Source organism: Octodon degus, unplaced genomic scaffold (genome assembly GCF_000260255.1).
Source record: "Octodon degus isolate 3935 unplaced genomic scaffold, OctDeg1.0 scaffold00009, whole genome shotgun sequence".
Classification (NCBI taxonomy): domain Eukaryota; kingdom Metazoa; phylum Chordata; class Mammalia; order Rodentia; family Octodontidae; genus Octodon; species Octodon degus.
Window position 1 is genome coordinate 26969203 of NW_004524585.1, and position 18273 is coordinate 26987475.

Below are 18273 nucleotides of genomic sequence, written 5' to 3' on the forward strand. Positions count from 1 at the left end.
CACCACACAGATTTAAAAATACTAACTCAACTTAAAGGACACTTTCATTTTATGCATAACAATGTACTGACTGTTTTGGTCTTTAAAAGTGTTGCTTCCTGTCTTCTAGCCTTTACACTTCCTAACAGGAATAGGTACGTCCATTTACATCTTTATTCTTCTTTGTATTGTTACTTTTTGTTTCTTTTTTTTTTTTTGTTTTGAGGTTTTTTTTTTTTTTTAACTTTACCCTTTTATTCTTTTGTCACTGAAAGGCAACACTCAACACACACAACTTAGAGTAGAGGTTTCTTTTGGTTCATATTTTCACTTCGTAGTTGGATGACTTCAAAGCAAGGACAGGGCAGGAAGAACCTTTTGGAAGAAAGCTGCTCCTGGAGTCCTTCCTGTTGTCCTGACTCACAACAGTTGGCATCATTTTCATGCTGATGTTTTCGACAACCAACCTCTTCTTGACTAAAAATTTACAGACACCAGCTTTACAGATACAAGTTATACAGTCCCCAGTGCTATAGCAGCTTCCTTTCTGGCTGTAAGCAAAATTTTTCAAAATTTTCAGCTCTGTGTTTTGGTCCTGTTTGTTAACATACAGATGGATCAAAGCCACCAGCAGTACCCATATCACAGCCTCGATGTTCAATGGCCTTGAAATTTCCTCTGCCAAATTGATTAATCTATGGACCTCAGGGTATAACCTGCCATAGCATAAGACACATTGTCTCAAGTCTAACTGCCAGTGAAGTCCTTATTCCTGATTGAAACCTCATGAACCTCATATTTACAGTATACTTAGTGAATTTTTTTTATCTTTCTGAACTGAGCTCCAACCAAAAAATCCCTTCAAGTGCTATTTATTGCATTCAATGGCTTCCTTGTTTGGTCTTTCTAAACTTTTCTGTATTCCTCCTGTGAAGCAGTTCCAAAAGCTTCTGAGTCACAATATCAGCACATTCATAGAATCTACCCCAGCTTTAGTACCAGAATCAGTTCTAGTTACCTTCTTGTCACTGAGACACAGTACCTGGCATCTGGTACTGTGGCAACTTAAAGGAAGAGAAGTTTAATTCAGCTCACATTTTCAGTCCAAGTTTGGCTGACTCTAAGGCAGGAAGGAAGGCATGGTGGGGGATCTTGGTAGAGGAGAGCTGCTCAGGGCACAGAGGCAGAGAGCATAGCAAAGGAAGGAGGTGGAGAAATAGCTCCACCCTCCAGACCATAGCTTCTGGGACGGGCCTGTCCTGACCAGGCCCCACTTCCCAGCAGCGCATTGAGCTTCGACCCAGGACCCAACCAGCTCCTCGAAACCTGCCTAAAGGGACAGCAGGATTTAGGGCCACATTGGTGATGCAAACTAGAACATCAAGTCTTCAATTTAAGTTTGATTTGTCTCAGCAGGTTTTTTTTTTCATACTTAGGCCATTTGAGGATTTGAATTTTTTGAATATTATATATGTAATATATATATATATATATATATATATATATCATTTAAGAAAAAGTTATTCAAGTATTTTCCAAATAGTTTTAAACATTTTTCAAATACTTATTCAAATATTTTTAAACTCATTACTTTCGTCCTGCTCCAAAATTCTAATTACCCTTTTGCTGTTATCACATGGAATGATGATACTATTTTTTATACAGTGTTTTTTCTCCTTCCTTTTCAGAAAAGACAATTTCCTTTCATCTATTGTGATATATAAATTCTTTTCTCTGATATCTTCAGTTCTCTATAAATGCCCTTCAGGAACTTGAAAAATTTCATCAATTTTATTTTTTCAGTTCTAAAAATTCCATTTGTTTTTATTATGCTTCACTTTTCTCTGTGATTTCTCACTTATGACTTCATATGTAGATATTTTCCTTTGGTTCATTGATCCTAATTATAGTAATTGCTTTAACTCTTCATGTAGCAATCTGAACATTTGGGTCATCTCTGCTGATTGCCTTTGAGTATTGGTAACATTTCTCTTGTTCTTTAAATGTTGACTTGGTTTAGATTATATTTGTGACACTATAAATGTTATACTGCTAAGGCTTTACAATTTGTCATATAAATATCATTTGAAATATCATTAACATTTACCGTTTAGTATGTATTGGGGAAAAAGCAGCCCAAGACTGGGGAAAGAATTTCTGCAAAGAATGAGCGGGACACGACCTGCTTCCCACATGGAGCCCTGAACACTGCTTCACTTCACTGCCAAGCTTCATAACGCATGGATGAAGAAGAGAGTACTGGGTGACAGGAATTAATTAGCTCCATAGGAGGAATTTTTCTACTTTCATCTATCAAATCTCATAAACAAGATGTTTAGTGACAAAACTGTTTCTAAATGCCTTCATTGTGTCCTACGGGGAATATGTAGAAATGCAGTACAGCTAGCATTATCAGGCAAACTTTTATGTCTGGCACAAAACCAATCATTATCAGATATACAAAGGAGCAGAACCAGTTTTTCATTACTGAGAAGCAAAATCAATCAAACCATCTGAGAATTGACACAAATGTTAGAATGTGCAAGCAGAAGATTTCAAATGATTTGTAAGGCTGCATTCCATGTATTCAAAAATTTGAGTGAAGATAGGCAAAATACAGAAGGATAGATATCAAATCTATCTTGAGAATTACTATACTTGGCACAGACATGCACATACACAGATGTGAAAACACACACATATGGTGAATAAGAGAACCAAAAAGAAAAATCAAGAAAAAGTTTCCATTTATGATAGCTACCAAAAATATATTTACTTAGGAGTAAATCTACCAAGGATGTAATGGATTTGTAATCTAAAAACTATGTTCTTTGAGTATTTTACATGTGAGGATATATAACACTGAAGGAAGAACTAACAATGTTAAAACATCAAAATGATCTATAGATTCAGTGCAATCACTACTAAAATCCAGTGATATCTTTCACATAAATACAGAAAAAAATCTGAGAAAATTTTTGGAATCATCAAGGATCCCAAACCAACAAAACAATATTAAACAGAAAAGGGTAAAGCTTAAGGTGTCACTCTATCTGATTTGAAAATAAACTAAAAAGGTATAATAATCAAAACAGTATGGTAAAGATAAAAACAGGCACATGGACCACTGAAATATAATACAGAACTCCAAATTCATACATTTATAGCAAATTTATTTTTGACAAAGTTGCCATAAATGCATAATAGAAATAGAGTCCTTTTCAGTGTAATGCTGTTAGGAAAGCTGGATTTCAAGAAGAACATCATTATACGAGATACAAAAAAAAAAAAAAATCAAGTTAAAATAGATTAGACATTTACAGGTCAGGTTAGAGACTGAAACTGCCGGGGGGGAAACAGAGGCAACACTCCATGATACTGATACAGATAATGATTTTTCAGATATGACCTCAGTATTACCAGCAACAAAAGCAAAAGTGGACAAGTGGGATTGCATTCAAATGAAAACTTTTGGGCCAGAGAGATAGCTCGGTAGACTAAGTGCTTGCCTGGCAAGCACAAGGTTGTGAGTTAAATCCCCAGTACTGAAAAAAAAAAAAAAAAAAAAAAAAAAAAAAAAAAAAAAAAAAAAGGAAAAGAAAAAGAAAAGTTTCTTCTACACAACAAAGAATGCAACTCAGGGAACAGACAGCCCATGGAACAGGAGAATATGTTTGCAAAGAACACACCTGATAAAAATAAGCAGACGACAGTACAGCTATGTACTGTGTATCTAAGAAAAGTATAAGAAAATATTTTCAATGTTCTTACCACCAATAAATGATAAGTGTTTGAAAGGACAGATATATTTAACTTAATTTAAACTTCATGCTATATATCACTGTTAAGGCATACTATTTGTGACTCTTTTGTTTCATTTGTTTGGTCATTCAATTTTTGAGACAGGGTGTCACTATGTAGTTCATACTAGCTTTGAACTCTTTATATGGTATAGCTGGCGTTGAACTCACAGCAATCCTCCTGAGGTTTCATGTTTTTATGTTACAGTTTAATTTAAATCAAAAAATATTTAAGGACTTTAATGTAAGAGCAAAGACCAAATAAACAATTTAGAATTAAAAGAAATTTAAATTTATTTATTTACTTATTCATTTATTCATTTGATACAGTGTCTCGCTATGCAGCTCGGACTCATAGTGATCCTCCTGTCTCAGTCTCCCCAGCTCTGGGATTAGAGGTGTGAGCCACCACACACAGTTTGGGGGCCAGCATGGCATACGGTACTGGGGATCAAGCCCAGGTCCTTGCATTTGCCAAGAAGTCACTTAGACCACTGAGCTATCTCCCCAGCCAAAAAATTTAGAAGCAGAAGTTACAAAATGCTTCAATAGACATTTCATAGAAGAAAACATAAGAATGTGAAATGCTGAACATCAAAAGAAAATATAAATAAAATCCAAAATGATATATCCCCTCATATCTATTAGATTTAGAATAGCTGTTATCGAAAAAAAAGTCTAAAAATAAATTTTTGGAAATTACGGAGAATTTGGGAAAAAATTAAAAAGCCTAAAAATAAAAGTTTAAAAACAAACAACAATAAGCATACGTGGAAAAATGCAGAGAAAAAAACAGCACAATGTTGATGAAGTAAATTAATATGAGACTATGGAAAACAATATGTAACACTCTCAAAGAATTAAAAACAGAACGACCACATGACCCATCAATCCCTCCACTGGGTGTGCATCCAAAGGAAATGAGATTAATTTGTTGAAGAGCCATCTGCGCTCACATGTGTCTTGCAGAACTGCTCACTACTGCCAAGATGAGGGCTTAGTCTAGAACTCCAGCAACTGATCAATGAGCAGAGTCCTTGCACTATTTCTTCGTAAGAAGGCAACCTGTGTCCAAGGGAAGAGAGAGAGGGAGAAGGCAAGAGGAAATATTAGCCAGTGATATGAAAGGAATATAGAGCTGGGGCATAGCTCTGTGCTAGCATATTTGTCTGGCACAACCTCTGGTAACTGCCACTTTACTGTCTATTTCTATGAGATCAGAGTTTCCACACATGGAGGAGTCAAGCAGTTTTTGTTTTTCTGTGCCTATTTCACCTAATGCAGTGTGTGTCTGGCTGCTTCATGCTAGTCCCAAGAGCAGCGAGCGTGTTGCCTGGGGCTGGGGGCATGGCAGGTGTGGGCAGGTGGGGCAGGGGACAAATGCAGGGGACTGCTAATGGTTGTTAAGTTTCTTTCCTTCACTGTTGAAAATGTCCTAAAACTGTGGGGCTGGTGGCACTGCTGTACAGCCAAACTAAAGTTCCCTGGATTGTACTTTAAATGGATGAAGTCTATGGTCTACAAATTAGATCTTAGTGAAGACATTTGAAGAAATAGAAACAGATTAGAAAAATATGTTAACAGATAATTACAGACAAAAATATGAGTGAATTTGCTAATGGCATAACAATAGAAATTTTACAAAATGAATCACAGTGAGAAACAAAGATGGCACTTTCCCTAAGGCTCTGTGTCCTCTCGGATATTCTTTGGTCTCTCCAGATTCTGCGCATTACCTCCTCATCCCAGGGAGTTCCTCAATCCCTACTCCAGTCCCCTCTCTGCACTCAGGGCTGTGACTTCTATCACCAAAGCAGAAGTCTGAAGCAATCTTAGTGACTGCCTCACCCATTTTCCATGTCTCAGAAAGCACTGATCTCTACTACCTGGTGTCCAGTGGCTTGCAAAGCACTGGTTCTTAATTTCTTTACCTTTATGGCTGTTTCAGGTGGCCAGGAAAACCCAGTCCCCATTACCACATCTTGGCAGGATTTGGAAGCAAACCCCTTATGAAATTCTTTTTTGCTCAGGACATTTTGTAATCTTTTAGTAAGTCATGTTTAGTATTCCTGAATTTTGGAATGATGATGTTAACAACCTATAGATATATGACCCAGCTCCATACAGCAGGATTTTGATTATGTAGAAGATCGGACAGCAAAAATAACTAGACTCTTTCCTCTTAGATGCAAGCTGCAACTGACCCTCAATAATTCTTTGTTTCGTAAACAATCACTTGAGTAAATCTTTGTAATTTTGCCTATGTTAAGAGAAACAAACTAGAAACTTTGTCTTGCCTTGATCTCTTGATACAACTGAAATCATTCCTGAATAATTGTTGGATTTCATACATAGATAGAATTGCTGTCATAAAAGGTGACCAGTTTTCTCAGGTGCACACTGGGGCTGGGTGCGCCTTCAGCTTTTCTTAAATATAAAAGTACAGCTGTCTACTTTCATTGTTGATTTAGTAAGAGAAGGAAAACTATAAAACTCAGGCTCATGGATATTAGTTACTTAAGATTTTATAAAACAAATCTTGATCTATGAGTCTATTTTTCTGTCCGGATTTCAATCCTGACTGTATTTTATCAGCAATATGACCTTGGTCAAATTATTTTACTTTTTTATTTAGAAAACATATTTATATCATTTATATTAAGGAGTTGTGAAGATTCAATGATATATGAGATAAAGGCATTTAAGCGAATGCTTGGTTCATTTTAGTAATTAAGAATATCAACAATTTTGGGTGTATTATTAGTATCAGCAGATAGATTTGAAGATGTAGGTTTTTTTTTTGTTTTTTTGTTTTTGTTTTTTTTTTGGCAGAACCAGGGATTGAACTCAAGCCCTTGTGCTTGCCAGGGAAGTGCTTGTTCTACTGAGCCATCTCCCTGGCCCTTCAAGATGTATTTTAGTTGATATACTTTCATTTTCTCCTCTGGCTGCACCCCTTGCCTGGGCCCCCTGATTATACCTCCTTGTCTCTAACAGTCTTCATTCTTTTTTATCTGTCTCTCCTTGACCCCATATGTCTCTCTTCTTCTCTCTAGAGATCTTGTCTAGTGTGTGAAAGGCCTTAGGCTCAATTCCCAGGGCTGCAAAAAAGAATCACAAAAACCAAACAATAAACAAAATTTCTATTAACATGTATATATAATATTTCACATGTATCTTTTAGTACTGATTTCTAAAGTTTTATAGATTTACAGTTTTCCCTTCTTAGAATTGGTTTGGAGATTTTCAAAGAGGGAGGAGACTAGGTTTTGTGAATATTTTTGCAGGATGCATGACATAGTATTGAAAATGCAATAGAACTCAATTAATGTTGGTGAATGGAGTTGAATTCAATTGACAAAAAGGAAAAAGAACTGTTTTAAGTCTTTTATTTTTCCTGGCTGGAGAAGCAGCTATGACACATGGAATAAAAACCTAGCGACTCAAGCTCCGGTTGGGAGCCTTTTGTTCATACCTCTAACGCTCAGTCCCTCTGGGTTCAGTCTCCACATCATTTCTGTGAACAACTAATATCAAATCAAATCATAAAAAGGATAAATTATATTACCATAGAGCTATTCACACATTAGATATGATTATTGGTATACTGTTATCCATTATTATCTTTTCTTTTGAATACCAGTTTTGTAGAAGATACAGAAACATGTTGTAAGCTTCTAAATGCTTGTCAAATTTCAGGACGAAGATACTCTGCAGTCAGTACTTTCTTCTCTTTCATTGCTGTAGGCATACAACTTTTTATTTCCCAGATTTAACCCTCCAAAGTTGACTTAATGCAGAAGAGATCAGCCATTTTTAGTTCTTACAATGCCCCTGGTTTCCTTACCTTCTTTTTATTCTGTGAATGACAAAAACCTTAGGAAGCAAGATAAAAAATTCTGTCATCATTGTCTTTTTTTTTTCAGTACTAGGGATTGAACTCAGGAACTTGCACTTGTCAGGAAGGTACTTACACCACTGAGCTATATCCTCAGCCTTATCATTGTGTTTATATAGCCCCTGTCTTCTTTTTCTCTGCATTCTTTGTTCAGCCGGGACAAATCTCATTCCTTTCCAATCTGGATCCTGAGTGTGGAATGAAAGATACATTCTGAGTGACATCTGGTCCACTTCGGAGAGAACAACTGAACTACATCTAGCTAGTTACAAATGCCACACAAAAGAATAGGATCTTTCTTAGGAAATGCCTTTGTCATTTCTTAATGTGACTTTTACTACACATTAGTTTTTCACAGTTGTAATTCATTTCAGTCTTTCATACCATTAAAGATCAGCTCTCATGACATGCAATTTTTTTTTTAATAGTAGTGGATGAAGGAAATAAATCTTAGATAGGTTAAATTTTTGCACTGAAACCCAGGACAAGGGAAACAAAAGAATGGCTTTGCTTTTCTTATACATTGTAAATAATTTCTTTGTTTAAGAACACATTACTTTTTCATAAACTTTGAAATTGATTGTTAATTGTTGCTATCCTGACATTATCTGAGAAAGTTTCTGACTGTATATTTAAAAATATTATTAACTTGACCGCAGATTGGCTTGGGAGCATGCACTCTAGCAGCTGAGTTGGCCAAGGATTGTCATGTAGGCAGCAAACAGAATGAATTTGCAAAGAATGCATGCCTTGCCTTTCTTGAGCAGTTTAGAAGTCCTGAGTACAGCTTCTAGACCTCTGTGCCCACTGAGTCTATGGCCACCAGAAGCCCCAGGAAATGAGTTTTGGATCTCTGTTTTAGGAAGTTATTCAAGTTAGAGCTTTCTAGGAAGTCAGAATAGAAGGGTGGAAGCTTACCTTAAATGGAAAGTAGTTGGATCAGCAAATGCAATCTCTTGATTAATCTTTAGAAATGAAATTAATAGTTTCTCTACCATTGCTTAAACAAAACACTAAATTGCAGTTTTATATATCAAGGCCAGTGCTAAGGACAACTTTGCCCTCTTATATTTTTAACAAACTTTTTAAATAAAAATGGCAAATTCCTAATGACGTTATAGGTTTTACTCTAAGTCAGTGCATCCAGTGTGAAGTTCCATGAAATTTCACTGAGTTTTCCCAGATTTCATCACCATTTGCCTCAAGGTTGTACACTTTTCTCTCTGTGAGCTTGAATAATAAAGTTAGATTTTTAAAGTTAGAACATCACCTATTAAAAGAGTTAATCACTTAATAGTTTTTAAATGACAGATTAGACTATCTTTTAATAAATTATACAGGATGTTCATGTCAAGGATCCTATAAACATCCAAGTTCTCCTGATGAGGACACGATAGAGAAAATGTCCTTTTTTCTTAACATAGCTTTTGGGAAGTGACAATGCATAATTCTTTTTGTTCTAACAACTAATTTGAGAATTTTGGTACAGAATCATAGGAACTCAGCTTCTCAGTGACTTGACCTGTCAATGGAATCTAAGTGTACCCTTTAGGAACCAATTTAAGTGCCATTAGTAGGACATTAAACTTTGCCTCTGGATTTGTCCTAAATGACTTGATCACTTAGGAGTTTTTCTGTCTTTAGACTTTCTCTCCTCCTGTCTCTATTGTATGATGCCTGATTCAAAATGATCTTCCACATCAGAACAGCAAGTTAAGGTATATAAGGATGCAGCCATCTGAACAGTAAAATATTTTGCAAAAGAAAACTTAACAGTACCTAACATTTTAATATATATCAAGGGAGTCTAGAAATTTTGAATAATGTTAGAATTTAGATTCACATATGGGAGGATTTGTACATGAATAAATCACATTTTATTCTTAAAATGATTTTTGAGATCACAGTGAGAAAAAACCCTATAATGGAAGCTATGACCTAAGTCAGACTTTAGTACCGAAGGGATTGTCAATTACCTTCTAGTCATGCACTTTTGGATAATTGCGAAGTAAATAGATCACCTGGTCCCCCCATATGCTCATGGTCCCCTAGCTCAGAAGTGATGCCTCTCTTAGTAATAAAGCCCGGGCTTTTTACCAATTAACTGTCTAGTGATCGTTTTAGAATATGAAGGGCATAGTCATCCTTGAAGCCTCATCTGAGGAATATAACTACATGGTACCCTGTCACTGTGGCATGCTTCTCACCCTGACTAGTTCTGGCAAAGAAGGTTGGGACCATATATGTTGTAGTGTCTGCTAAATATAAAGTGACATAAGGAGATAGAGATCTGTCGTTATGATTTGATAGCTCTGTGGTTAATATTTAATTTCAGCCATTTATGGAAGTGTGGAAGCCACCTGCTTCATCTACAGCCCACGAGCTGTTAGCTACCTGGATTTGTTTCCAAGCTCGGCCCGAATGGCATACAGAGCGGCAACAAAGCTTCTCTCCACTTCTAAGCTGGGATGTGCTGCCCAGGACATGCACATATTGTTTTCTTCATTTATTCACCACTTGATTTTTCTTCCAGTTAAACAATTCCTTCTTTTGAAAATAAACATTTAATTTTTTATACTTTCATTTTTCTCTGATGAGAGTCCCCGTTCTGTCATCGCTTCCTATAAATCTCTTTGCATGTTTGCAGCAGCTGTTTTAAAGCCTTTGCTTGCTAATACAAAGTGACTTTTATAGGGTGGTTTCTTCCCTTCTTGTTCCCTCTCTTTCAAATATGGGTTGAATTTTCCTGATTTTCTGCATGGCTAGTATTGTTGGACTGCATATGGGACACGACAGATACATTGTAGAGATTTTGTTTCCTTCTGTAAAGATGTTGAACTCTGTTCTGCTGCGAAGTTACCTTGCTGCCTTTGGTACCTGGATGTGGATTGGTGAAGTGTGAAACTGTTCTGGATTTCTTCTTAATTCAAGGGTTTGATTTTTACTGTTAACATTATTCTTAACATATAGTCTTCCTGGGGCTTTAATGGAAACTCTAGGTCTTTACCAAGCTCCTTTAGCATTGCAGGACTTAAGAACCAAATTGTAGACCGCCAGACCTGGGCAGCTGATGGATGAAACAACCGTCAGGAGCCTGTTGCTTGCTTAGGGGTTCTGAGTTATAGCTTTTTTTTTTTTATTTTGTTTTTGGTGGAACCGGGGATTGAACTCAGACCCTTGCACTTGCCAAGGAAGTGCTTATTCCACTGAGCCATCTCACTGGCTCCTTCTGAGTTATATCCTAATACATAAGTAGTTCAACAGTTAGACAAGTTTGAAGAAATTTTATGTATAATTTGATCTTTGTGTGTATTTCTCTTTCCCAAAATTTTCTGACAGATCAAAGGATTTCTCCTTAGACTGCTAGAGCTACGGCTTTCTAGTTGAGAGCTACTTCACCGAACTCCATTGAAAACAAGACAGGGCCCTCAGGTGATTCAGTGTGGTGTTTGTCTGTTTCGCTTCAATTTTTCCCCAGGTAGAACTATGTCTTCTCTGGTATGTGCCTTCTTTTGATTTTCCTGTAGCATACTCAAATTATTTTTTAACTACTTTGCTTATTGTGTACATTAATTATCAGTGGGAGAATTAATCTGATATAAACCATTTTGCCAAAACCAGAAGAAAAATATGAACTCTTAAAAATTGAAGTACATTTTACATGCACGTGCATAAAATAAGGAGAACATGTAAATGCCAGCCACAGTGGGGTTGTTTTTCCTTTTTTTAAGAATTAATTAAGTAGCATTGATTAAGTACTTACTTTGTGTTAGATAGATTATGTGGAGCTTTCAATTTAGTAAATTATGGTTAAAAATTATCAGAAAAAGAAAAGTATAAAGCACCATATATACCAAACAACTTCAAAACTGAGTAGCATATAGCTGATCTAAGTTTTATTCTACCTCCAGTTATTTCTTTAACCTATTGCATTAATTACAAAATGAGTTCATGGCTGTATGCAATTCTATGCACAAATTCTTCAGTATAAGTTTTCGAGATAAGAGATTCTTTCCAAATTTTTATTAGGCCATGTTCACAGTATGTAATGATGACATTCACCAGGAGTTGTTTCACGTATGTAACACATCCTAATTCTTCTTTGCTTCCTTCCTTTCCTTTCTCATATAAGCAAAATATTGGATTTAAAAATAATATTAATTCCTTAATGTTATCCATATTAAGTGATCAGTTTTTTCCAATTTTCTCAGTTCTTATACTTTATTCTTCTCCCTGTCATATTAATGATAGGCTATCTTTCTTTTATAGTTTCCTTAGGAATTATCTGTTCAAGTGATTTTCTTATTGGTATTCTAGAGTCCCACATTATGAATTTTTCTGTACACCATATGGTACCATTTACCACATTTCCCTGTCCTTGTGTATCTTAATAGGTCTCAAGAAGGTTGAATGGATTCAGGGTGAATCTTGGGCAGAATATTATCTAAAAGTTGTCATGAGCTTTCTTCTTCCTCATACTAGTAGGAAAAACAAAGATCCAGGATAAAATGCTTTTTTATTTACTACTTGGGATCTTGGAGATTATTTCTTTGAAACAAATATCCACCGATTCCTTTGCCTCATTGATCATTCACCCGTAATCAGGTGAGTAAAGAGTAACTACTTAATGCTTATTTTAACTTTGAGTTTGGTATTGCAAGTCTGGGTGCTTTTAGGTTTCTCTCTCTCTCTCTCTCTCTCTCTCTCTCTCTCTCTCTCTCTCTGTGTGTGTCTTTCTCACTCCCTCTCTCCTTTTCTCCCTCTCTCCCTCTCTGCCTCTCTCCCTTTCTCACTCTCCCTTTCTCCTTCCTTCCCACCTTCCTTCCTTTCTAGACAGGGTTTCAATATGTAGCGCAGCCTGGGCTTGAAATCCCATAGCTGAGAATGGCCTTAATTTCACAGCAGTCCTCATGCCTCATCCTCCCAAGTTCTGGGATTACAGGAGTGTGTCATCATATCCAATTTGCTTTTAGTATTTGTAGTTTTTCAGCTCTAGATTTTCGAAAGTAGCCAAAAAAAAAAAATAAAATGTTTCAGAAGTAGACATCTATGTTAGCTGTGAGCCTTCTCACACCACTGCAAGTTAGTGTGACTCCTGAATATAATTTTAGGGTGAAAACAAAATTCAGATTCATGATCAGTTGGACCATAATGTGAACTCTTTAAAAATACCATTAGATAATTTAATACAATCTATCAATGAGATTATAGTTCTTGGTTTTTATTCCTTTTTGCTAGTTATGGGCAATACTTTATTCTCTTAATAACAGAAATAGAATGAATACATTGTGTGTTTCTCAATGTTCACCATCACAGTTTCATTTGATTTGAAAATCTGGGGGTTGAATTGAGCCTCAGCACTGTTCTGGGTTGTAGTTCCTTATGTTTCTCTCTGAATAATGTGTGACAAAATGGATGTGTATGAAGAAAGAGGCCCTGCTCCCTAGGTCACTGATGTTATCCATTTTATGTAAATACTTCTAAATGTAGTTCCACGTGTTATATCCCAGTTGGGAGAAACACTGGCATTCTGTATTTCACATCCTCTGGGGCAAGAAGGCTGTGGCTTGGAGGTCCATGGTCCATGGCCTATGAGCATACAAAATCCTTGGTTTTGCTGTATATGGTGGAGCATACCTGTAATCTCATCACTTTGAGAGGTTAAGACAGCAGGAACCCAAATCTGAGCCCTGCATTGGCTCAAGTCAACTTAGCAAGATACTATTTCAAAAACAAACAAACCAAATAATAAAGGGATGGGCATATAGCACAGTACAAAGATCCTAGATTCAATTCTCAGCCCCACAAGAAAATAACAACAGAGCTCTACTGGTCTCATTCTGGAGTCATAACACCTAGACTCATTTGCAAAGCACAAGGTAAACTCAATATAGCCTATAGAAACAAACCCCAAAACCTTAAAAGTTGAAATTTTCCATAGGATTTCAATGTAACTTTCTATATACCTTTTAAATATATAAACATCTAGTTCAATTATTGCTATTCTATATGCTACAGAAATGCCAGCACCTAGGTTATGGACACAAATTCCTACCTACATTTACTACTCTACTTTCCATGTTCTAGAAAATGTACACAATTGTTGTTGTCCTGATTGGATCCCAGACATTGACACTAGGGATAAGCTTTTCATGTTTTCAAGGGTTGCTTCTCACAGTGATCTTTACCATTCATTTTGATAATTTATGCTTATTATTTATTCACTAGCCACTGACCTGGATTACCACATGGAATTTTGCTTGAATGTGGAGTTTCTAAAGATACTTTTTCTAATATAAACTCCAGGAGTGTGTATAGGTATTCTCTTTCATAATACACCTGAAGTCAGGTTCACCACAGCATCTCAGGGACTTGAGGGAAACAACATCAGCTCCCTGAGAAAAAAGAAAATGCTAGTGGTCCTAATAGACCTCCAAGTATAAAAAGAAACCTAATCATGTAGGCAGAAACAAGTACACATGCAATTATATTCAGTGACCAGTGACCAATGAGGAAAGAGGAATGATAGAGGACGAGGAAACTGAAGTTTTACTTATATATTTTTTGCTTGAGGGAAGCCCTTTTTAATAGTACTACATCCCCTCTATGCATGTTGTCCATGCTGTCAACTCATAGTCTTAGGTCAACTGTTTCTCCCTGACTTTGAGAGTAAATATGCAACCCAGGCTTGGTTGACAGAAGGAACATAAATAGGTATGGACTTTAACTGACTCAAAGTGGACTCCATGTACCTGGTCAGGTCAATGAGAGAACCCTGGATCTCTGTATAAGATTTTTAAATTGTTTTTTGTTTTTGGTTTTTAAACACTGATAGATAATAGGCACTTTGTGGGGGAAGACTGCTAATACAGAACATAGGGATAAGTGGGAAAAGAGGAAGGAAGAAATAAATAAGGAATAAAAGAAAGGAAAGAGGGAAGAATGGTGAGAGAGAGAGAGAGAGAGAGAAGGAAAAAGGAAATGAGAGAGGGAAGGAGGGAGTGAGGAAGAGGAGGAAGTCTAGAAGAAATCCTTTAAATATCTGGCACTAATGGTTCAAAGTCAGATTTACATATTCAAAAGGAAAGAGTTACTGAGTAGATAAGCACTGGACAGGGAGTGGGGGAAAGAGATTTATCTATGTGTGTAAGCAGAATGGTTTGGACAACTGTGCTATACATTTTTGCTGGTCTATGGAAAAAAGCAGCTAATGTTTTAATTTGTTTTGTCTCCTTTTTTCAATTGTTTGCATTTTTTCTTTTCTTTATTTTTTATACATTTCTTTCTTTTTGTCTTTCTTCCAATTTTACAGACATATATCTGGTAATATGAATAACTGGTTGGAAGATAATACTATGTGTTACAGCAAATATTGTGGAATTCATATTACTTTAAGTGAAATTCTGTATCACTTGTAAATTTTTGTATTTTAATTCTAATTTGGACTCTCTTTTTAAAAAGTCAAATTTATGCTTTCAATTTAACCAACACACAACAGTCTGTCACCAATTTTTCCAACAAGTGCATGGCAGACTAATCTGGCATCAGGCAATTTTGAAGTCCTAGGGAGACAGAATTAGAGAAAATGCACATCTGTCAGAAGCGGTCCATGAAGGAGACAAGGGAAGGTGAAATTTGTCAATGAAAGAGTGAAGAAGGATCTAGTCCAGAAAGATTAAAGATATGATTTTTTGTAACAATAATTATAAAGTCACAATTATTCCCAGACCAGAGAGTTTTCTAAGTACTAGGAAATAACCCTGATTACTATTAATGGGATTAGCATTGAAGTGAATAAAGTAAGGAAAGAAACACTCTCAAGATTATTCATATATGGTTCTTTTTAGATGGGGTTGGATTATTCCAAGAGAATATCTTGAAACCAAATGAATAGTTTTCATAAAGGAGCTCTTGCTGTAGGGAAAACATAGGTTGAACATGAGAGAAGGGACAAGCAATTAACAGTAGAGTGGAAGAAGGAAGAAGCTGGAGAGTTGGGAAAGAGAAACACAAATGTGTTTAACACACAGTGCATAGGAAGGGTCAACTTATTCATGTAGCCCAGAGATTTATAACCAGTAATACTTATAGAGTACTCAAGAAAAACTCAATTTCACTTAAAATGAGAAAAGTAAACTTTAAAAAGTATTGTATTTGCATCCATCCAAATGTAGTAATTGAATGTAATTTTGTCACTATATACTCTGCTTATCTCCTATAGTTCTTTTGAATATTCTATATTTCTCTGTGTATATTCTCTGTCAACATCTTCCTTTCTACAAAGGAAGAGACCCACAAAGACAACGAAAGTCATAGTGCTTCGCTACTGTGACATGATGATTGTGGCTGTTAGCCCTGTAGTCACTGACCAAACTCCTTTCTCCACTTTCGTTTTACTAGAAGGCTGAAAGATTGGAGGATTCGCCTTCTCAGATTCTCTTGTACTTAGGAAAGTCTTGTATTCACTTTCAGTTAATGAGATTAAAAACAAAAACAAAAACATCTCCACATAATATATATGGAAAAGTATCTTAAAAGAGAAAAACACAATTTCACTTTATTTGCTTAGGAAAATATTTGAGTCATTCTAAGCACTCAATAAAATGATAAACAGTAACAAGCATTTTGTTACTGAGAAGGTCACTATACATGGCAAATGTTGCCTGCTGGTAGTCATACCCACTCCCTGTTTAGTCCTTCTGTGTAACAAATATAGGCTGGCATGAAAACCAAAATGGTCAGATAAATCTTAATAATAGCATCTCTAGAAACTGCAGCAAGTGCCAGTGGTAGCTGATCACACTGCAAGCCCCAAAGTGACTGGCAGACCCCTCCTGGGGGTAGGTAAGTATCTCAGTTACTCTTCTCTCCTTGCTGGGACAAATACCTGATGCCAAAATTGAAAGAAGGAAAGGTTTATTTAGCTCACAGTTACTGGAGGTTTCCATCCATATTTGGTTGGGTCCAAGGTAGAGCAGCACCTAGCAGAAAGCAACCTTTCATGGCAGCGGCAAGGAGCAAGAGCAGAAGAGAAGAACAGCAGCAGCTCAAGCAGCTAGCTTCTCTTCACACTTTACATTATAATGCAAATTACCTGCCCCAGGGTAGGTGCAGCATCCACACCCACAATAATCAACCACAAACTCCAGAAGCCGCCCCAAGACTTCGTGAGTTGCCCCTGTCATTCTTCCTAGCTCTTCTTGCTCTGTTTTCATTGTTTAGTCAAGTTCTTGTTTTCCTTTTAGTTGTATTATACCTTTCTATTTGTATTTCTTCTTTTGAGTTCTTATACTAGGGAAACTATACAAGATAGGGGACTCAGGTCAACAATTTATGACACTGCCAGTCAAGCAGAAGACTCAATACTATTATGGATTACTGGACTCTTTTAGAATATTTTGCTGAGTTAATACACCTATAATATTCAAATGACGGAACTCAACAAAAAAAGGGGATACAGATGAATGTCCATTTTGTATCTGTGTATTCAAAATGGCTAGGATAGATATATAGTTACATTCTTTTAATGAATAGAGGAATTTGTTGTAATAGTGTTTGTAAATAGGATATCATGTCCGCATCTTGTACAGCAATTAACCACTAGGAAGACAGTATGCAATGTGTGAATTATTGAAACTGTCCTACCAATTTGATTTGAAACTGTCTCATTGCTATTTGTCTGTCAATAAAATTATGGAAAAAAGAAAAAAGACTGCATGAGGCTCTGGGGGAACAACTACACACAAACCATAACAGTAAGTCATGGGAGAGCCTGCAGGTGTTAATGATTTTTAGACAGCGATTTTTGGAAACGGGATTCCCTGAGGCCTGCATTATAGGGCACTCTATAGATTTTTGTGAACTGTTCCTATTCAGAATTTATGTGAATAGTATTGATACTGTCTCATTGATTTTTCATCCTTCCTAGCTTTTTATGGTGAGTTGGCTTGGTTAGTGATATTGGCATAGTGGGGTGAATTATTGGTAGAATATATGTCATCCAAACTTAATCTGTGATACCTGGAATACCTTGAAACATCCTTGCATGGTTGTATGGTGACTGCCTTACTGCATCTCTTTCCCACCTCTCCTTCTGTTAGCCCATCCTTTCTTTCAGTATCTTCCATTAGTTAAGCACATACTTGTTTCATGTTATTTTAACACGCAAAGACACTTTTGATCCACATAATCTTCTTAAAGATCTACATCCCCATCTGCAGTGTAAAATTCAAAGTTTTCCATAATTAAAAATAAGACAGATCTTATTTTTACTTTGCTATTATGTAAATTTCCTACCAATTCATTTTCTTTTAGAAATACCTGGAATAAAACACTCTATGCTCTTGTTATTTGGAATCTCCTTCACAATGTTTACTTCACCATTGTGTTTTAATGAATGTTCTCAGTGCAGCTCAAGTCCTGGGGGATCTGAAAACATCATATCATAGTGATATATGCCTACCTATGTTTATAGCAACACAATTTGTGATAGCCAAATCTTGGAAACAACCAAGATGCCAGTCACCTGAGGAATGGATGAAAAAGATGTGGTATTTTTATATAATGGAGCATTACTCAGTTGTAAAGAATGATAAA